Genomic DNA, 23,550 nt, shown 5'->3' on the forward strand with positions numbered 1-23,550 from the left:
GGGACCTGGAGAAGGCCCACTCTGTGGGACCTAAGCGGTCGCTGGGAATTGTGCGGTAGAAGGCGGTCTCATAGATACCCTGGTCCGGTGCCATGAAGGGCTTTATAGGTGATGACCAACACTTTGAATTGTGACCTGAAACTAATTAGCAACCAATGCAGACTGCGGAGTGTTGGTATTACATGGGCATTTTTGGGAAAGCCCATGATTGCTCTCGCAGCTGCATTCTGCACAATCTGAAGTTTCTGAACACTTTTCAAAGGTAGCCCCATATAGAGAGCATTACAGTAGTCGAGCCTCGAGGTGATGAGGGCATGAGTGACTGTGAGCAGTGACTCCCAGTCCAAATAGGGTTGCAACAGGTGCACCAGGCGAACCTGGGCAAACGCCCCCCTCGCCACATCTGAAAGATGTTTCTCTAATATTTAAAAGAGATGCAGGTGGAATATTTCAAAAAAATATAGTGCATTGAAAATGTGAAGATATCCAACTTTGCAGGATTAATATTTTCTAATGGGTTGTTTTCATTTTGGTCTGACAAAAAAACTGAAGCAGCTGCTGACATGTTTATGCTTCCCATTTATCGCTTGTGGTTGAATAATTTATCGAATTGCATGTTGACTCTTAAATCTGTTCAAATTGAAAATGTTTTTCTTTCAATCCTGGACCAGATTCAAACGGAATCTTGCTGTTTTCAGATCTGAAATCTGAGTAGATCACTTCATTCATTCTTTTGATTATGTCCTGTTGTTTTTATTCAGGAGATCAAGACAGTGTATGGTATTTCTTCCTATTCCCTCCCCCCCAAAGTAATAAACCTGTGAGGTAGATTGGGGTAAGAGTTTGTAGCTGGTGCAAGTCACCCCATGAGACGGACCAGAATACCTCCGGGGCCATCTTCTGCCGCACGAATTCCAGTGGCTTATAAGGTCCCACAGAGTTGGCCTTCTCCGGGTCCCATCGACTAAATAATATCATCTGGCGGGACCCAGGGGAAGAACCTTCTCTGTGGTGGCCCTGGCCCTCTGGAATCAACTCCCCTCAGAGATCAGAACTGCCCCACCCTCCTTGTCTTTCGTAAATTGCTTAAGACCCACCTATATCGCCAGGCATGGGGGAAATGAGACATCTCCCCCAGGCTTATATAGTTTTATGTATGGTATGCTTGAGTTGTATGGTTTTTTAAATGATGGGGTTTTAGATGCTTTCTTTTAAATATTAGATTTGTTGCATTATCACATTGTTATTATTGTTGTGAGCCACCCCAAGTCTGCAGAGAGGGGCGGCATACAAATCTAATAAATTATTATTATTATTATTATTATTATTATTATTATTATTAAATATTTATTTATTTATTTATTTATTTGTTTGTTTGTTTATTTATTCAATTTTTATGCCACCCTTCTCCTTAGATTCAGGGCAGCTTACAACATGTTAGCAATAGCACTTTTTAACAGAGCCAGCCTATTGCCCCCACAATCCGGGTCCTCATTTTACCCACCTTGGAAGGATGGAAGGCTGAGTCAACCTTGAGCCGGTGATAAGATTTGAACCACTGACTTACAGATCTACAGTCAGCTTCAGTGGTCTGCAGTACAGCACTCTACCTGCTGCGCCACCCTGGCCCTCATTTATTTTATAAACAACAAGAACAATTGTCATTGTCATTGTCATTGTCATTATTATTTCTCCCAGTAGTACAACATGCAATGGCCATGGAAGGAATTATGGGAATTCAATCCTTTTCATCTGGAGAAACCCAGATTAGGAAATATGAATTAAACCATTAGTTTAAATATGGCTATGGTCAAACCCAGGTAGGTGGAATGTAGAATGTGCTTACTTCATGCACAGCCACATGGACAGCATGTATATAGGGTCTTAGTAGTAATTGTTGTGGGTGTTTGTATTTCTATTTCAAACCTTTCCTTCCCAACTCAGGTTCCACTGTTAAATCAGTATTTTTGTTGGCCATAACAGGGAATCAGAGGTTTCATAAGTGGTTTTGTGGGGGTAATGAGGGACTAGCAACCAGTGTTCCCTCTAATTTTGGGGTGGGGGGCCGGAAAAGTATAGTGTCTGAGCGGCAGTCCCTTCGGGACTGGGCGGCAGAGAAATAATAAATAAATAAATAAATAAATAAATAAACAAACAACAAACAAACAAACAAACAAACAAATAAAAAAACCACCCTGTTTTGCCTCAGAGAATTTCAAAATAAAATACTGTACTGTGTGTCTATAACAGTGAGCTCATAATAGGGCAACTCTATCAATATCAAAATGCCACTTAAATAGTTGAGCTAGTTTCAAACTAGATTTTGATTTTCTTTCTCTCTTCCTTACTCCCATTCTTTTTCTTTCTCTTTTCCTTCCTCTCTTTTTTCTATCTGTTTCTCTCTCTTCCTCTCTTCCTCTCTCTCTCCTTCCCTCTCACTCTTTCCCTCTCGGCTTCTGGGCAGGTTTGGAAAACTCTGAGTTGATGATGATTTTTAAGTGAGCGATTGCTCACTGCTCAGCTTAGAGGGAACTATGCTAGCAACTAAGACAGCTCAAACTGAGAAGGATCATTTAACATTTTTTTTAAATCAAGCCATGCCTATTACAGAGCATCAGAGATGCTCATTTTTTAAAATACTAGAAATGAGGGAACTTCATGCAAGCCTCTCACCTCAGCCCTCTCTTGTCCTCTTTTTAATCTGCTTAGGGCTAATACACTGCTTTATTAAAGGGTAAATGGAGTTATGTAGTAATTGCTACCACAAAACATCAGCAGAAATCTTTCCCTTAATCTCTGCCCCTGCTGAGGTTTTCCATTTCTTGATTCGTGCCCGGAATGTAAAGTGAGCTTTGAAAGAAGTGAAAGTTGAACACAAGGTTCAGGAAATTAGTGTTCATTTTGCATCAGCAGAATGTCACCCTTGGGATTTGGGGGTTCTTGTGTATCCTATAGCTGAAGTTCTGACTATTTTTGCTCTATCTAGTTACCTAAAATTAATAGACTTCAATTTACATTCCCCACTCCATCCATATCAGATCTTTCTATAAAGAATGAATGAGAAAGTAATTTTGCTTTCTTATGTTGTCCTTTCTCTGACAACTAAAGGAATTGGGGTAGAGTTTCTTCCCTTATATTTATTTTATTTATTTATTATTTAGATTTGTATGACGCCCCTCTCCGCAGACTCGGGGCGGCTGACAGCCAAGTGAAAAACAATTTACGACAAATCTATATTATCTCCACAATGAGATTTTGACTTCCCTAGTCAAATCGAGATTCAAACCTGGCTCTCAGAGAAGGAGTTGGTGATGGGGAGAGTGATCAGAAAGTTGGGTGGGCAATTGGGAGACAAATCTGGAAAATGGTACGACAGGTAGACAGAGACAAGAGGTAAAGACAAAAATGTCAACGTGTATAAAGATATGGGATACGGAAGAAAGGAAAGCTGGAAGATTGAGAAAACAGATTCCCAGTTAGATAAAACATTTTGATAACCTACTGTAAGGTTATATTAACAACATCTTTCATGTGTGACAATACCCCTCCTGTCCCATATGTCTATTGTCCTGAAAACTGTTCTGATCTCTAGCTAAGGCCACTGTTAATTGGAATAAAGGATTGCTAAATGCATAGATTTGTAAAACAACAAATCATCTTTATTTTTCTTTCCTCTGTTCCACACTGAATCATCTCGGCATGCAGCGCTCTCTTATCCTAAACTTCAGTAGGCAAGGCAACATCAAAATCATTAAAGCATTCCACAAGTCATTCTAAGATTTATGGCTAGTCAGAATTAGCCCAGAGTAATAAAAACTGCAAGCGCACAAGGCAAAGCTTACTTTCGGAGCCGCTTGAAGAAACCTCCATATTTCTTAATAGCAGATTGACAAATCAACTCTTCTGCTGACACTCGGATGTGACAAATTAATTAATTAATTAGCCCGTTCCTCTCCTTAATATTTCTTCCCTGACACTTGCTCTCTTTGCCTCTGCAAACGTCTGAAATAAGGATTTACCCATCTAGTATCTGTTTCTTCTTCACTTGAATCTGAACTCATAGAAATGTCCTGTGGTTGGTCTCCTACTTCTTCTGCCTGTAAATCAGGCCCCACCACTAATTCATAAACACTTTCCAAATCAGAATCTGAAAAATACCCAAACTGAACAAAAACTAGGAAGGGTTTCTTCTGAAGTAGCTCTCTCCATCCTCCTTTTTGAATCTCGAATTTTGTTTATCAGACGTATCCAACCTGTGGCTCGATAAGCGTGCCTGCACACGCGCACACGCGCGCGCGCGTGCGCACACACACACACACACACACACACACACACTATTCTGCATATGCCAATTACATGTTTGAATTTTCTGGCAGCTCTCATGGCAAAAAAATAAGAAAGTCACCCTGCATTGTTTCTTGGAAGACCAAACGATAAAACCTCAGTAGTTCCCTCCCTCCAGGTATTTCTTCTGGCCCTTATTAAGAGTACACCCTGAGTGGCTTTAAAAAGGTCAGTTAATCAGGAAAGTGTTTTTTCAGTTTTTGGCATTTCTTAACAGTAAGCATTCTTAGTTGGGGGAAAAACGGGAATAGAATGAAATGCATCTGCGAAGAATAACACTCTGATTCATTCTAGTACTGTGCATTGAAAATAATATATGAAAGAGAAGCATCTCCCCCCACCCTTTGCTTTGCCTGTGGGCTTCTCTTCTATGTACAGCTTCAGGGACAATGTTAAGCACAGCAGGACCTTAAATGCAATGGAAACACCCAGCAGAGTTTCCAATCGCAGGAGGTCCTTCACAGTCTCTGTAGGAACTCCATTTGCCCGTGCTTCTCCTCCTCCTCCTTTTCCCGGAAACAAGGTAACAAACAAGCAAAATGCAGATCCTGCAATTTTAATTATGTGAATTAAGCATAGTTACTTATTTTGATGAGTTGATTCAGTTTCTGCTAACAAGGTGGAAGAGAAAAGAAAGCACATGAAGAGGGCTTTCAAGCTTGTAACTGCAGTACTATGGTCTACCAGCTTGCTTCTTGGAATAAATAGCTGAAATTTTCAGAACGCTGAATTTTGCACTTGTTGCTCTAGGCATGCTTATTATTGCACTGTATGTTTCAGTTGTTGGGAAAGATTAAAAGTTTGCATATAAACTCAATCAATCAATCAATCAATACTTATTTATTCATTTTTTATTTATTTTATTTATTTATTTTGTCCAATACACAATGAGGGTTTTAGTGGGTATATATCTATACAGTGTTCCCTCGATTTTTGCGGGTTTGAACTTCGCGAAAAGTCTTTACCATGTTTTTTCCTGCCCGATTATTTATTTATTTATTTATTTATTACTTAGATTTGTATGCCGCCCCTCTCCGAAGACTCGGGGCGGCTCACAACATGTAGAAACAAATCATAAGCAATCAGACAAATTTAAAATATTTAAATATTTAAAAACCCCATATGCTAACAGACACACACACAGACATACCATGCATAAATTAAACATGCCCAGGGGGAGATGTGTCATCGCCAAACTTTCGTCTGCCTTTAATAAATATTTTTAATAAACTTTAATAAATAAACATGGTGAATAATAATCCAAATGGTTTCTAAGGGAATGGGAAATTGCAATTTAGGGGTTTAAAGTGTTAAGGGAAGGCTTGTGACACTGTTCATAGCCAAAAATAGTGTATTTACTTCCGCATCTCGACTTCGCGGAAATTCGACTTTCGCGGGCGGTCTTGGAACGCATCCCCTGCGAAAATCGAGGGAACACTGTATACACATAGTAAAATACATGATGAAGGTTATAGAGGAGATACTCACAGTAAAATATATCTAAGAAATAATAGAAAAGAAGATATAGTAATAGAACATATCAATGAAAGAATCGAAGAAGAGATATAGGAATAGAAGAAAGGTATAGGAGATATAGGAGAGCAATATGACAGGGGACGGAAGGCACTCTAGTGCACTTGCACTCGCCCCTTACTGACCTCATACATACATACATACAAGCAAAGGAGAAGGGGGACAATAGAGGATGAGGTGGTTAAATACTGTCATCACCTCAATGAATACAAATTTGGGCAAACTCTGGGAAACACTGGAGGACTAAGGGGGCTAGCATGTTATGATGGAGTCACAAAGAGTTGGATATGACTTAGCAATTAAACAACACCACTTTTCAAATCTGTAGTACTTCCAATATCTGATGATGATACCATGCATACAAATTACTATACTGGAAGTGATATACTGTACCTTTATAACAACATTTGCTTGCAATTAGGTATGCTTAAATTGGTAATCATAAGAAAATCCATGGCAGCTTTTCATCAGATCATTTAAAGATGTCAGCAAAATAGCTACACTATCTGCCAGGTATGTTTTCCATACATACATAGCTATGGAGCTCAGTGGGTTCTTTTAAATGTGTGCTAATAACAGGGGGCACAAGAACATTTCTGCAACAAGTTCCAGTGGAGTGAATATTGTACGAAACTTCCTGCTGGATTTTGCCCAGCATCTAAAAACGTCTCTGTTAATATAAATGTTAAGTCCGCAAGTGGTGAATGGTTTATGGCTGTCATCTCCTTTTTACTGCTCATCTTAATAATTCATCCAAGCACTCCTGCCCCTTCTTCTTGGGAAATTGCTCCACAATTTAATCAATCTCAGACAAAAGCCAGCCAACCCTCTCTCACAGTCAGCCTTTCATCTGCTCAGTTTAAGATCATTGGTCTTCATTTTGAGTGGCTTGAACCAATCCTCAACTTCCACTGCTTCTTTCTTCTCCTCTTCATCCTTCAGATGCTTTCAGGAGGTGATCTGCTAATCATTTTGTCATTGCTCTTCACCTGAGCTAAGCATGCTCTTATTCCCCCCACCCCACTCTTCTCAGTCAGTACTTTCTGTTCCTTTCAACGTTTTTTGAGATCTTCTGTCAACTCTCTTTTTGTTCATCAACCGTGCCTTTCAAGCATCAAAGGCTTGCGGAACACTCCAGCTCTACTCTAACTCACCCTCAATAAACACAAGCCATCATCTTGCTCCTTGTTTAGAGGATGCTTCAGTGGTTAATAGAAAAAAATAAACTGTTTGGAGATGGCTAACCTCAGCTCAGAAAACCCCCCCTCCCCATGATCAATCAATCAAAAATCAATCATAATTGCTTTGAGGGCCAATTCCACTCTGGGTGACCAGCTGATTGGTTCTGCTGCACTTTAGAGCATGTGTAATCGTCTGTAAATATTTCTGTCTCCAACCCATTGCTCCTAAATTCCTACAAAGCTCTGTTACAGATCAGGATATACAGTATATATATGTATGTATGTATGTATGTATGTATGTATGTATGTATGTATGTATGTATGTTTGTTTACTTACTTACTTACTTACTTACTTACTTACTTACTTACTTATTTATTAGATTTTTAATGTCACCCTTCTCCTTAGACTCAGGGTGGCTTACAACACGTTAGCAATAGCACTTTTTAACAGAGCCAGCATATTGCCCCCACAATCCGGGTCCTCATATTTAAGTTCTATCGCTGTTCTGCCATACTAGTTCATATGTTTTTTGTGGGTTTTTTTTCCAGATGGACAGAATGTTGTAAAGAAATTATGTAGAGAGGTTTGGGACAGTCTGTCAGTCAGCAGGATTAAGAATGATCAAAACATAACACAACCTGTTCTGTATGGCAAGAGATGCCAACAAAGAAAGAATTTGAAAACGTGCCAGATCCATTCCAGGAGCTATGATAGAATGAAAGCCAGGAAAAAACAATCCCAATTCATTCGTAGAGTGGCTTCAAATGCTAATAGTTTTATATTATGCACTTTTCTTTCTCCCTTCCTGATCAAGTGGAACTTCTTTCAAACAGGGCAGAAAGAATTCCAAGTAAGTAATTTTAGTGATTTTTCTATTTCAGTGTCTGTAACTTGGTTCCTCACTGCTGGGAAAACTGAACAGCTGGAAAAGGCCAAGGGTAGCTAGTTCCTCTTTAAATTACAATTTGTAAAATATTGTTGGGTTGATTAGACTAAAGAACTTTCAGTATGGTCAGGGCCAAGCTTTTATCTCTATGAAATTATATGTCAGCTTTCACCACTTACTGACATTCTGCCAAAGTAAATGTTTGTGACAACTCTCAGTAATGGTTTGTTGTCTTTGTAAAAATATAACTTGGATGCCACTCCACTGACCCATATTTCTCTTTTTTCATATTACTTTATGTAGTCATATTTAATTTGTTCTTCAGGGCCCCCCTATCAGATTTTGGCAATCATTGCATTTTGAGGTCCTTTTTCACATTGATTAGGTTTCAAACAGCTTCAAAGATGAATCTCATTTCATTTCATTATTTCTCACAGGCACCTTTTGAATGTTACAGCTCTATCTTCACTAGTATTTACAATGCTGATTACTTTCCTGCCATCTGTGAAAGCAATTAATGCAATGTCTGTTGTTTTAAGGGCTTCCCAGGTATAGCTTTGATACGAATCTATTTAGGAGAGTCTGACTTTAGTAAAAAGATATAATGTGCCTTGAGGCACTACAGTCCAGGAAACACATTGGCTTGTGGATGTGATGCTAACTGGACAGTTCTTTCTGTCACGTTGGGGTCACACTACAAGGGAGAGGTTAGGGCTCCATTTTCTAGTAGGTCTCCAAAATTATAGCCCAGAGGTTTTTAAATTTTCTAGTGCAGTGGAAGAGAAAGTTCTTCTGCATTTTGCCTCCTTCCAGATTTTATTCAGTTTGACAAACAAAATTTGAACTTGAAACTTGAAAACCTTTATAAGTAATTTCTACCCCATGATCGTAATTGCAGCATAAGTTATTGCACTTACTTAGCCACAAAGAGAGCAAGAGAAGTGTGTCCTGTCTTTCATCATGCAATATTTCCAGAATTCTGCACTCCCTAGGAAGACCTCACAAGGCAGCTTCAAAATGATAAAAAGACGTACATGGAAATCTGTGGGAGGGAGGGAGGACAAGTGATGAACTGTGTACCACAGTATCATAACACGGAACTCATATTATTTGTGCTTGTGTCAAAGGTTGGAATATAAATAAGTAAGGGTGGGTTTTACATTATGGCATCACCATGCATGTTGATACTTCGACATGTTCTTAACTTACCCCAGACACTTATCAAGATGTATCATAGAAAAGCATCAGAGCATTTCCTCCCCAAAACTTTGATAATAAAGGAAACTCATATTTTTTCCAGGAAATTCTCAGATGCTAAGACAAATGAGCAGAAGACTCTTTAGGGAGAGAAAACTTGAGAAACTGCAAGGCATAGAATTCAGCACAGCATTATTTTGAACTACTTATTCTCTGCTGTGTTTTTTAATCCATATCTTCCTGTGTTTACTTCTCTTTTGAAACTTGTTTAGAAGGGGCCAAATGTCCTGTGGATGAAATGTCAGTTACTTCATTGCTCCAGTGAGCTTCTGATCAGTTCCATGTGAGTCCAAAGGCTCTCTAAGGAATGAATTTATGACATGAAAATCCAGTTAGTTCAACTTTTTCTACAAGTGAAAACAAGAGTGGCTTCTATCTAGTAGTAAACATGGATGTAGATAGCAGAACAAGCAAAGGGAAAGTAAGGAAATGCAGAAAGGATGGGAAAGAAGAAAAAATATATATAGGAGAGTCAAGGAATTGTGGGAGGGAAAGAATTGTGAGTTTCAAAATGTTTTCTATGCTCCTTCAATTCCTGCAGCATTCCCGGATGGTTCTGACAGCCATTTTACAGTACATCCCTATGTTTGTCAGACATAATGATGTGCATAGTGACATATCACTCAAGGTACCCTTTATACTGTGAGACAAAGTAGCTCATAACATCCTGACCCCTATGCTCAGGATTTCTGAACCAGAAAATCAATTTGTTCTAGTCTTTTTAAAAGCCAGACTTTGCTACTGTGGTTAGAGACATCAAATCAGTTTTGTTAAACCTGTTTTCTGACTGCCAGAGATTGTGCAGACATTTTGGCATCATTGGACATGAGGGTTTCTAATCCAAAGAGCTTTGCATATGGATAGATCTCCTGAAATATTCCCTACTGCTCATGCCTGCTAATTATTGGGTTTTAAGAAGCTTGGAGAACAGGTGGGGGGAGTGGGTCACTGGGGTTTCATTCAATTTTTCTTTTCAGACAATTATAAAGCTATTTATTCTTCAGCCCAAAATATGATGTTCTTTCCTCCGAGGCAACCTAAGCTGCAATCTCCTCTGCCAGCTGTAGTTCTAGTAATGAAAATGTAAGCAAACTTTCAGCAACTCGTGATCCCCAAAGTCTTCTGGCAAACTGGATGAATAAAGTTTTGTTTGAATGTATTTGGCTCAAGTCTGCAGAAGATTCAGGGTGGTAGAGAACACATGTTCTTCTGTAGGAAAGAGAAAGGATATAATCTGTTCTGTCGGGCTCTCTGGTAGTCTCCTCCCAAAAATTCACAGGTACAAATTTCAGACACACACACGTTTGGAAATTCAAAACAATGTTCTTTTAAAAAATATTTTTATTGATTTTTAACAATTTTTATATCACACAACATAAAACGGTGCATAGTGAATTGTGCCGACCACCCCGACACACACACATTCCCCACCACCAAATTGGGGGTGTTTCTTGTATAGTCCACTTAACCCAAGAGCAATATATCAATGTTCTTTATAATGAAAAGTCACTTAACCTAAGCCCTCTTTTGGTATAGCAAAGAGCACTTGTCTCCAAACAAACTGGTAATTTGTACAAGTCCCTTGTCAGTTCTGTGATACTTAGCTTGCAGCTGTGAGGCAATTCACAGTCCTTCTTTCACAAAGTGACACACACTTTGCTCTGGTTTAGTTTCAAAGTGGGGAAAAATCAGCACACAAAAAGTCAAAGTAAGTAAAGCAGTCACGAAACACAACGATCGGATAATCCTCCCCAATGGCCAAACCCACAGGCTGCTATTTATAGCAGCCTCACTAATTACCACAGCCCCACCCAACCACAGGTGGCCTCATTTTCTTTGATAATAATCTCTCAGTTGTTGTTGCCTATGCATCGCTCTCCTCATGCATGGCTGTATCATTAACTCTTGTTCTGAATCCAACGAGGAGCTAGATAATTGATCTCCTTCTGAGCTGTCTGCCACATTCTCCTCCTCCCTGTCACTCATGTCTTCTTGGTCAGAGGAACCTTCATCAGCAGATTCCACCGGGGGGGGGGGCAAAACAGGCCTGCAGCATGTGGATGTCTCCCCCACATCCACAGTCCTTGGGGCAGGAGCAGGGCCAGAGCTAAGCACAACATAATCATTTTAGCAAACTTCACCTGCATATTAAGAAAAGGGAGTAAAAAAAATGGTGGAACTGAAAATTAACTCAATCACAGAAGAAAATAAGAAAAGTGATGTTAGATCAATCCATTGGTTTACTGAGGGATAGGCAATCTTTTAGAATTGTGAGGGAATGTGAAAATTCTCTTCACAAAATGGCTGCCAAGGTTGAAATGTTACAAAATGTCAATTTATCAGGTGAACTATTAACCCAGGTTGGTTTCTATCGTCTCAGAAGTAACATGTGTTAGTAAATTATCATATGAAAAACAATTCTTTACATTGCCATATGACATTTAGCTATTTCACTTTTGGTTAAGGAATCTTTTTAAAATGGTGGTGGGGGAATGAATCAAAACTAATGTCCAGATGTTTCAGCATATTGATTCTACAGCAATCGCATGGGGAACAAAGGAAGCAATACAAAGACACATTGAAAGCCTCCTTCAAGTCCCTCAGTGTCGATACCACCTCCTGGGAAACCCTGGCACAAGATTGACCAACATGGCACATGCTGATCCATCAAGGGTGCCAGACATCTAAGGCCAGAAGAACATTCATAGCAAAGAGCACAAAGCCAGAGCTGCAAATGCTGCAACAATGGTGCCCAACATGTGGCAGAACATTTCATGCCCGTATAGGCCTTACCAGCCACCTGCAGACACATCAAGTACAGCCCACAAACCATTAGATGTCAAGGTTCTCCTTGAACACGATGGATGAACATCATCATTATCCCATTAGGCTACATCAATCAATTCTGGAAATTGATGAATAAAAGTTGGCTTGGAAGTATTCAATCATATTCAGTTTATTTCTGAAATAATTTGGTATGAGTCATGCAAAGTTCACATATGTTATTGTAAAAATAAGGCAAATTTAAGATATGTAGTTTTAAGCTACTTCTGAAAGCCAACAAATCCAGCAAAATAAAGTTTTAAAATTGTATTTATGATTGATCTGGTTCAAAATACCATAGGTCCAGCTACAAGACAGAAGCACAACAGTCTCTGTAGACATCTTTTCCAGTTGAAAAGCAAATGTTTCAACAAATCTTACTTGACCCTAAATAGATTATGTGGTAGTAAATTCTTGGGATCAAAGGCACCTATTGCCACGTAATCTCATTTAGTGAGCTAGTGTAAAAAGGAAAGATGGAACAAGCTGTACTTAATGCACAGTTTGGTTGGGGGTAAACATTTCAGAAGCCGAATAGACTCTGACTAACTGTGCCATAGGGGAAGATAATTGCCTACGTTTCATTACTTGTAAGTGCAAAGCTTGCATATTACATTGTGAAGGAAGAGAGATGGATGGTAGTAGCTGGAGCCAGCAATGGCTGGAAGCATTATGCAAGCTCACTCCATCTCATTTCACTCTATTAAATTCAGCTGCACCTCACCTCATCTTCCTCCTCCTTCTTAAGCCTGCTAATGCTCTCCTTGATCTTCACCTGCAACATGCCAGGCTATTAAAATCAAGCAGGACATAAAAATAGAGATCAGGATGAATTATATGATGCTTCTAGAATCTATCCTTCCAAGCAACTGAAAGCTAATTCCATATAATAAATGTAGCCAAGTGACAATATGTTTAAAGGCCTTTTATCATGGAGACTGACTGTTTGCAAAATTACGTTGTGGTGGCAAGTTGCAATATGAGCAGCAGCAGCAGCAACAACAAAAAATGTATTCTGCCTTTCTTCTTTGAGTCCCAGCCATTTCTTTCCCTAATTAACCTTCTGATTCATCCTTACAATTGTCAAGATGTCTACCTACAGTTATATTTGCTTGCCCTTTGAAATAATCATTGGAAGTAGCACTTTTTTTTAGCCCAAATATGCTTAGCTTTTTAATCTTATCATGCAAATCAGTCAAAACGTATCTGTCCAAATACATTTTTAATGTATTTTAATGACTAACACGATCAGAACAAAAAAGTATCCAGGGATGCAAAAGGTATAAAAAGAATGTTAGAAGTTTCCTGTTGCAAACTATGCCAGACTTCTTCCAGCCTTTTGCCTGCTAGAAATTATAATTCTCTGAACATCCATTTATGTGTACTGAAGCCAAAACGTGTTTTTAAAAAATGAAGTTATTGGAGTCCATTCCATTGAACGGGAAATTACCTTCTCCGAGTTCTTTTTTATTATGCCTTTCCCCAAATCTTGTTTTTCATCACTTAGATTGTTATCCATCACTATGAAGGCATGGACACATTTTTATGGACCGTCTTCATTAGGTCATGAAGGTTGTGTCTAATTTCAAGAATTAATATGTCCCTATTATAGGTAGTCCTGTATTAATCACATGATAATGGGGATGCTACAATGGTCATAAGTATGAAAAATGGTCATAAGTTAGATTTTTCCAATGTTATTTAACTTCAACCAGTCAGTAAATGAACTGTTATGAATCAAGGACTACCTGTGTATTATTTCCTACTGTTTAAATTAAATAACTCGTGTTTTGTCTACTGATTCATACCATAGGACTAATCAGAAGAAGAAGAACACTGCCAATACAGTGGTGGGATTCAAATTTTTTAAATACCAGTTCTGTATGCTTGGCTTGGTGGGTGTGGTTTCTCTTGACTTGGTGGGTGTGGTTTGGTGGGCATGGCAGGGGAAGGATACTGTAAAATCTTAATTTCCTCCCAATCAGCTGAGACTCAGGAGGCAGAGAATAGATGGGAACAGCGCCATCCAGAGGTGGTATTTACCAGTTCTCTGAACTATTCAGAAATTCTGTTACGGGTTCTCAAGAACTGGTCAGAGACTGCTGAATCCCACTTCTGTGTCAATACCTTATGTGACAAGCAAGAATCCAGAAAAGTACCCAAGATTGACTTGCTTCAAGACTGTTGGATCCACCCACCCACCCACCCACCCACCCAACCAGATGGTGGTGTTATGTTGTTGCTCTAAATTTCAATTTCTGGAATCTCAAGGCATGTCTGTGGGATAATAAGGTATGAAACTTTGGACAATGTCTGAACTGAGTAACTTGCAATCCCAGTTCCCCTTTTCAGTGGCTCACTAGAATGATGGTTCCAACATTGTATGTATGGCTGCCTTTTGAATTTAAATGGAAAAACAAACTGGGATTAGTACATATCACAATCCTCCAAATCACGAGCATTGTTTAACTCTTCCATTCTTGCAGGATACCCTTAGTCAATCCCAAGCAGCTTCTAATGACTAGGAATATTTAATGAAATGCAATCTCTAGCTGAAACAGTTTGATACAGGTAGTCCTGGGTTAACAGCTGCCTTGTTCAACAATCATTCAAAATGAAGACTATACTGAAAATCTAGATTTGCGATCAGTTCTCAAATTTATGGCCATATAATCATGATTTGGGTGCACCTTTAAAATGGTCGTAGTGTTTTGTTATTTCATGATCACCATTTGCAGGCTTCTGACAAACAATTTATGAGTTGTGATCGTGTGACATCATTCTTAATTACTGGAGGTAATTTGTTTAATGACTGTAGCAGTACTGATATGGTGAGTTGGTTGTGATCATGTGATGTTCCACTTAATAACCACTTTGCTTAATGATGGAATTACCAGTTATAAACTGTGGTTGTGGTGAGGATCAGGGCTGTCAAACCCCCAGTTTGTGGGCCAGATGAGTCACATGCTGGCCACACCCATGTCCAGTTTAGCAAAGGGGGGGAAAGTCTCAATATGTCACATGATGCTGCCTTGATGATGTGAATTTAACAGTCCTGCTGTAGATTATCAGTGAGTAGATGGAGTCCTTATTAGTTTCTGGAATGGAATTTATATGCCTCCCTCCAAACTCATGCTTCACCTTGTCCCAACTGTTAAGAAGTGTGCAAAACCCTTGAGTTATCAAGCACATGTGGGATTCCGCAAATATCCATGAGATAAGAGTAATTATTCAGTCATATATTACAGGCATATTAAAGTGTATAAAACAGTGTTTACTTTAGAAATAGCACAGTCAAGCTAAACATCAATATCTCTCAATACAATAATAATATTACAAGCCTGTATTTGTCTTACATATCAGACATGCTGTACATTGCATCTTACAAATACATTAAGCTACCATTGAACACACAGAGCTTACTACATCAGTCTCAGTGAATCAGCAGAAAGAGCAGAGGGAGCTGAGAGAGAGGATCATGCTTTCTGGCTCCCTCTTATGGCAATTTTGCAACACTACCTCTTAAAGCTACAGTGCTTCAATACACACAAACATTCGTTGTTAGCTTGTTTATATATTGCAAACCCAACTGTTTTGTACATAGAACTAACACCAACCAGTTGAAATTTTGTCACCCACATTTATGTACATATTTGTATATATACATCTTTAAACCACCATTCAGTGTTATCTATGATATCTAGATCTAGATGATTTTCCATTTTTTTGCATTGAATACTAAATTAGATGAGATTTGGTGTAGGAATAATTCCTGTTTTTCTTAAATATTAGCTATGCAGGCATGATCCATTTTGTGAAAAATAACTACATTTTGTAATTTCAAATCAACATTGATCACTGAAAGATTTGCACCTCCAAATCCATATCATAATGATGATCAAATTACATTTTAAGAGTGTTTATCCCAATGTTTTTCCTAAATAGAAAAGACATGCTCAGGAATGTGCTACACATACAGCACATCAAACAGGTGTGCAGACAGGTCTCCAAAGAGCATCCTAAATTGAAATGGTTTCTTATAACCAAATAAAAACACCACCCCAAAAGAGTGGATGCTTCATATTGTGTGGCTCTGAACCACAGACAGACAAGAGGTGGTCTCTTCAGAAAGCCATCTGGGCATCTGTTGTATTTCCATTTCTGTTGTGGAGAATGGGTGAACAGTTGTGGAGAGCACCAACTTGAGGAGGGTTGGTATAATTTGGGGGAATATATTGTAAACACACAATAATAATAATAATAATAATAATAATAATAATAATAATAATAATTTATTGGATTTGTATGCCACCCCTCTCCGTAGACTCGGGGCGGCTAACAACAATGATAAAAACAGCATGTAACAATCCAATAATAAAACAACTAAAAACCCTTATTATAAAACCAAACATACACACAGACATACCATGCATAACTTGTAATGGCCTAGGGGGAAGGAATATCTCAACTCCCCCATGCCTGGTGGTATAAATGAGTCTTGAGTAGTTTACGAAAAACAGGAAGGGTGGGGGCAATTCTAATCTCCGGGGGGAGTTAGTTCCAGAGGGCCGGGGCCGCCACAGAGAAGGCTCTTCCCCTGGGGCCCGCCAAACGACATTGTTTAGTCGACACAAACCGAGTGGTAGACAAAGAAAAGCTTTTGTCCCCCCCTCTCCCAAGGCACAGCAGTCACAGATAATTTTGTCCCCTCACTGTTGATACTCCTCAGAGTTAATGATTCATAGCCTCCGCTTTGTCTTTAAGTAGCTGTTCAAATGGGGTAGGGGGTAGGGAAGCTGAAGGTGGTTTGCTTAGAAAGACAGGTGATTAATGTGTCTTCTGGTGCAAGGAATGTAAATGGAAACTCCCCTTATTTTCTCTTCCTCCATCCCTTTCCTCAGAGTGCAAAGAACTTATAAAACAATTAGAGCTTAAAATTGGACTCCTGGCAGAGAGTGGGAGAAGGAGGTTACGTCATGCTAAGTGCAATCAGCTCGGTGATAAGAGGGGGCAGGGGCTTTTTCCCTTGGGTCTCATATAATTACGTCATAAACTTCACATTATAACCAGGGCTGTAGGGGTGAAAAGGTAAAGAGAGAGTGAGAGTGTAAGTGATGCATTGTCCTTCAAGGGATGTGGCAAAGATAAATTGCTAAGAAAAGTTTCGCTAACCCAAAGGGGAAAATATCCATGCTTCCTTCTTTCAAATGTGATAATAAAAGGAGGAGTATTGAATTTAAATTAGGAGCATGTATAACTACCACCTTGGGTTCAGATAATCATCTAATTAGCCTCAGACTGATTTGGCAACTGCTTTATTTGACTTGGGGGATGAATCCATATCTTGTTGAAGAAATCCACAGTTGGTGCCTTCCGTTGATCTTTCACTGAAAACCAACGTATTTCTAAAATGTTTTTCCCTGCTTGGTAGGTTTATATATATTTGTGTGTTTAGGTTTTTATAAGGGGAAGAGAAATGTGAAAGAGTTTAGCTACATAAATATAATATGGCTACATACGGTAGATCTTCCAAGGTGTTTTGCTTGAAGGCTGTTGCAAACCACTCTAGGATACTATTTTTACTTTCTAACAGGAAACAATATGTCTGCACTGTTTTTGCTTTAAGGCCTCTTCTAGCAGTTCCAATAGCCCAAAGAGGCCTTTGCACTTCAGCAACTATGAGATGAGGCTCCGAGGTGATGAAAAACATCTCGTTGAGGAGAATCACATTGCTACTTTGCTGCAATGGTAAGCATAGCATGAAAAGGCTTTAGCGGCAGTAGAATAACACAGAGTAGCATGAGGATAAATAGAGGGAGGTCTAAATATGCTGGCTTAAGCTTCTGGAGAAAGACAGTTTATAAGTACAACAAATAAAATCAATTCATACTAAAAATTACCTGCAATTTGGAAGGAAAATAATTTGTTCCAGTGCTTATCTTTTAGAAAAGAGTAAGCACAAAGGCTGCTCCAAAATACTTTTTTATCCTTATATACTGTGTTGTGGTTAGCTCTGGCCCAGCTCCTGCCCCAAGGACTGTGGAGGTGGGGGAGACATCCACATGCTGCAGGCCTGTTTTGCCCCCCGGTGGAATCTGCTGATGAAGGCTCCTCTGACCAAGAAGACATGAGTGACAGGGAGGAGGAGAGTGTGGCAGACAGCTCAGAAGGAGATCAATTATCTAGCTCCTCCTTGGATTCAGAACAAGAGTTAATGATACAGCCATGCATGCGGAGAGCGATGCATACAACTGAGAGATTATTATCAAAGAAAATGAGGCCACCTGTGGTTGGGTGGGGCTGTGGTGATTAGTGAGGCTGCTATAAATAGCAGTCTGTGGGTTTGGCCATTGTTTCGTGACTGCTTTACTGACTTTGACCTTTTGTGTGCTGATTTTTCCCCGCTTTGAAACTAAACCAGAGCAAAGTGTGTTTCACTTTGTGAAAGAAGAAGGACTGTGAATTGCCTCACAGCTGCCAGCTAAGTATCACAGAACTGATAAGGGACTTGTACAAATTACCAGTTTGTTTGGAGACGAGTGCTCTTTGCTATACCAAAAGAGGGCTTAGGTTAAGGGAATTTTCCTTATAAAGAACATTGTTTTGAATTTTCAAACGTGTGTGTGTCTGAAATTTGTACCTGTGGATTTTGGGGAGGAGTCTACCAGAGAGCCCGACAGAACATACTCTAAGTGTGTGAGAAGGTAAGTGATGGGGTGGGTGATAAGAAGTAAGCCCTCAGTTTAGCTACCTTATATACACAACAAAGGGCATTGTTATTATTTGTACTTCCAAACCTTAGAAGCACCTTGAAGGTGACCCAGTATCACCTTCACTTCTGCTAGCTTGAAATACTAAGATAAAGGAGTAAAAAATAAAAATCACCATTTCCCCCTCCCACTGTTTTTCAGAGGTCGGAGCTGCTGTGGGTTCTGTGTTATCAAAAACACTCCCTCAAAAGGAAACGAGAGCATAAATCATCAGGCAACTTTTATTCTATTTACAGTGTTTATTAAACTTCCATCTCATTGGAACTGAATGACTCTCAGCAGTTTACAGAGAATACAATAAAGCAACATCCATGGTAGGATTTAAACAAATTGGTAGCATTGTAAGTTCCTCCAAAACATCAAACAAGAGCAAAAAACAAAGAGGTAACACAATGTTTAAATGAAGATAATGACCTTTGGAATAGTTTTATTTTCAGTAGTTTTCTGAAGGGATGTAATATGTTTTTTGTAGAAAAGCTGTTCCAGGCCTTCAGTGCCTCCTAGCACTATATCACACGACTCAGGAACATGTCAACCATCAAAAATATGAATCAGTTGTCAAGTGTGTGAAATTTGATTGTGTGATCATGGGGATGCTGCAATGGTTATAACTATTGTAACTTTGAACTGTCACTCAACAAACTGTTGTAAGACAAGGACTACCCTTACTGCATTTTGACAAATTGCAGTTACAGTGATACCTCGTCTTACAAACGCCTCGTCATACAAACTTTTCAAGATACAAACCTGGGGTTTAAGATTTTTTTGCTTCTTCTTACAAACTATTTTCACCTTACAAACCCAGCGCTGCTGCTGGGATACCCCGCCTCCAGACCTTCCGTTGCCAGCGAAGCACCCATTTTTGTGCTGCTGGGATTCCCCTGAGGCTTCCCTTCATGGGAAACCCCACCTCTGGACTTCTGTGTTTTTGCAATGCTGCAGGGGAATCCCAGTAGGGGAATCCCAGCAGTGCAAAAATGGGTGCTTCACTGGCAACGGAAGTCCGGAGGGGGGGTTTCCCAGCGAGGAGAGCCTCAGTGAAATCGCAGCATCACAAAAACACAGAGGTCTGGAGGTGGGGTTTTGAGGACTTCGGTGTTTTTGTGATGCTGCGATTTCACTGATGCTCCCTTCGCTGGGAAACCCGACCTCTGGACTTCTATTGCCAGCAAAGCACTCATTTTTGCAATACTGAGATTCCCCTACTGGGATTCCCCTGCAGCATTGCAAAAACACAGAAGTCCGAAGGTGGGGTTTCCCATGCATGGGAGCCTCATGGGAATCCCAGAAGCGCAAAAGCGGGTGCTTCGGCTGGCAAAAGGGGTGAATTTTGGGCTTACCCGCATTAATCACTTTTCCATTGATTCCTATGGGAAACATTGTTTCGTCTTACAAACTTTTCATCTTAAGAACCTCGTCCTGGAACCAATTAAGTTTGTAAGACAAGGTATCACTGTACTTTGGAGCTGAAAAAATAGAAATGGGAAACTGGCAAAACTTATGTCAATTTCACTCTTGTTGTTTTTGTCTAATTGAAAAACTCAACTACGTTTCTTCCAAGAAATGAAGGATGAGGCAAGACTTTCTTTCCTGTAATGGGAAAATGGATTCACAACACCAAAACAAACAACTTGAAGCCCAACTTCACAGTGGATCCAAATACATTGGAGCCAGGGGTGGCTCACTGCCTTACCTCACTGCCAGTTCACTTCCTCACGTGCTGTGCGGGGGTGCGCGTTGCATGCTGTGTGGGGGTGCACGCACACATGCGCAGTGCTAAAAGCCCAGCTTCTTTCTTTCTTTCTTTCTTTCTTTCTTTCTTTCTTTCTTTCTTTCTTTCTTTCTTTCTTTGTCTCTTCCTTCCTCTTTTCTCTCTCTCCCCCCCTCCTTTTCTCTTTCTTTCTTTCTTTCTTTCTTTCTTTCTTGTTCCTTCCTTCCTTCCTTCCTTCCTTCCATCCTTCCATCCTTCCTTCCTTCCTTCTTTCTCCCTCCCCCTCTCTCTTTCCCTTCCTTCCTTCCTTTCTCTTTTTCTCTTTCTTTCTCTCCCTCTTTCTTTTTCTGTCTCTCTCCCTCCTTCCCTCCCTCTCTTTCTTTCTCTCCCTTCCTTCCTTTTTCGCACTCTAGATGTTTCAGGGAAGCTTCCTGAAGCCCCGGAGTGTGACTAACAGCCCAATGGGAAAATGGAAGTCCATTTTTCTGAATTTCTGGTTTGCCCGTTGGGCCATTTTTCACCACCTTCAGTAAGTCCCGTGCGCATGTGTGTGGGTGCAGGTGGGTTGTGCGCATGTACAGGAGGCAGTGTTGTGTTGTGTGTGTGTATGTGCGTGCATGTGTGGGGAGAGAAAATGGATGTGGGTACATGCGCACATGCTAGCGTAAACCTGCACACCCTTTTGGCACAGTCTGAAAAAAGATTCCCCATAGCTGTTCTAGACTTTACACAGGACGTAAGACATTTTTAAAAAATTAAAATGGTGTTTCCTACAGCCTAGTGCTTTGCTTGCCTGCCAATCAAAATGCACTTCAATTGGTAGAAAGCCTTCTGAAAGCTTAGAGAAAGGGCAGAGAACAACCTTACCCATCTGTCTTCTGGAAAATTGAGTTTAAGTCCACCCATGTCCATCATGATGGCTACTTTGGGAATAAGCAGATCTCCCTGTAAGTCATAGACTTTGTTATCAGAAATTATCAATATAATATGAAATGTACTGGCACGTGGCAAAGGTATCACTGGAAATGTAATAAAATAAAATTCAGTTTTGTTTTTTTAGAATGCACCCCCGCCCTTCAGTTTCCAGTTTACCATGAAAATTTTCAGGCAATATATGCTTTAGCATCCTGGCCAGCAGTAACAGATTCCAGCTTTTTTCCAAAACAATACATAAAACGACTCGTTGGAGCACACTACCTCAGAGGACCATCTGTGCTTCAATGTGGCCTGAATTGATTTTTGTAATGTCATTACTAGGCAGCTGGAAGATATGCTCTAGTGGATAGCAGGTGAAAGAGCAACCTTTTTAGAAAAGGACAGAGCTGTTTCCTTGTAGATTTATCACTCCTGCATATGAAGGTGGCTTTGTGGTTAGGCAAACCGAACAAGAGAAATCTGACAGTGTGAAAGAAAAAGGAGGCAGGATATTTAAATTCTCCGCTAGTGTGAAAGAAGGAAGGGAACAAAAGAGAAATATCTATCTCAACACACAGTACATTAACTTGATGTTATCTACTTAACATTGAAGCCAGAAGCTGATCCTCTTTTATCTTTTTAGGAGGGTTAATAAAAAATTACTTCTGCTTATTGAAAAAAACTCAAGACTCTCCTGGTTTCTAGCCTGGGGCCTTAACCACTAAACCAAACTGGCTCTATAAAAAGAATATGTGAAACATCTGTGAGGTAATATGAGGTAGGCCTACTCTACCACAGTGGCTTACCACAGAATACTTTGTCATGATATATTCAATAACCTAATTTTCTGCACTGGCAAGGTATTCTATCCCAAACTAACCACACAGCTTGCATTTGTGTTATACAGTAAATTAAATTATAATGGGGTTATTTATGGTTCAAGGTTTCATTGAAACCTGGATCTTCCTTTGGGGATAGTATGTAGTATATTTTCTGCTCCAATGTACAAAGAACACTGTGTATATTGTGGGTGTGAAGAAATATGTCTAGAAGCCAGGTTATTTTAAGTTTATTGTTATAGTTTTGCACTGTTTTATTTATTCTGATTTACAGCTTAGAGGAGTTGCATGATGCTTAGAATCCTGTTTGTTTGCAGAAGCACAGAAGTCTAAGTAAGGAAATAAATGCATGTGCTGACTTGTATCCACAATCACAGGGAGAAATGGAGCTTTATTTACATGTTTTATGATGCCGTCTCTGATAGAGTGAGAAAGAATGATAATCAGTGCCTTCTGCAAGTCTGAATGCATTCTGAATTCTTCATCTCAAGAATTTTGTGCCATTTTGGCGGGGGGCAAGAAGATTGATAACTGACAGGCAACTTCCAAAGGATCTACCCTACACATACCATGTTCCCTGTAACCTGAAAAGAATCAATGTCAGCATGCCACTGATAATGAATTGCCTACAAAAATTTTCCTGTCATTGGAAAACCACTTCTAAATTCTGTGTTCTCTAAACGCTACTAACTTCAGATCATGTAACTATGTAAATAGGTAGTTCAAGCTTTAAGAATATCATTTTTGTTCTTCAAGTGAGGCCAGCCAATGGTTTCTCCTACCCAAGCACTCATTCGCTCCTTGTCTATGTAGATTCTTAATCATCCAGGTCATGTTGCCCCAAAAGTGCTTTTTTCAAACAACAACTGGACTTTCTTGGTTTTTGGTTTGGAAACATTTCGCTTCTTCAGTTCTCAACAGTAGGTTCATGCAGTAGGCTTTAGGTAAGGTTGGAAAGTGACAGAACCAATGTTCTTGGACTTCTGACACCAGATTTTCCCCCTTTTGCTAAACTGTTTGTGGGTGTGGGCCACGAGTTTGACTGGCCTACTTTAGAGCAAGGAGTTTATCTAAGAATCAAAATCTTGAAGATTTACGTTTGAGCACCATAAAACATATTTTATGTTTTATTAGCGTGTTGTGCAATGCCAGCCCATGATAGCTTAATTAATAAGACTTACTTAGGCTTAAAATGATGTTAGATTCCAGCCATTAACCCTAATTGATATTCTTATAATTTCTCTTACATGAAAATAAAATGATCAAAGACCTAGCTGTGTGTGATATATG

At 39.6% G+C, this 23,550-nt stretch overlaps 1 long non-coding RNA gene across 1 annotated transcript; it reads left to right on the forward strand.

Moving 5' to 3' along the window:
* Nucleotides 1-17,365: 17,365 nt before the first annotated feature.
* LOC139169035 (uncharacterized) lies at nucleotides 17,366-19,123 on the forward strand. Its single transcript, XR_011559417.1, has 3 exons — nucleotides 17,366-17,452; nucleotides 17,652-17,773; nucleotides 18,937-19,123. It is a non-coding gene; the product is annotated as an uncharacterized lncRNA (long non-coding RNA).
* Nucleotides 19,124-23,550: the final 4,427 nt, after the last annotated feature.

Source organism: Erythrolamprus reginae, chromosome 6 (assembly GCF_031021105.1).
Source record: "Erythrolamprus reginae isolate rEryReg1 chromosome 6, rEryReg1.hap1, whole genome shotgun sequence".
In the NCBI taxonomy this organism is placed as follows: domain Eukaryota; kingdom Metazoa; phylum Chordata; class Lepidosauria; order Squamata; family Dipsadidae; genus Erythrolamprus; species Erythrolamprus reginae.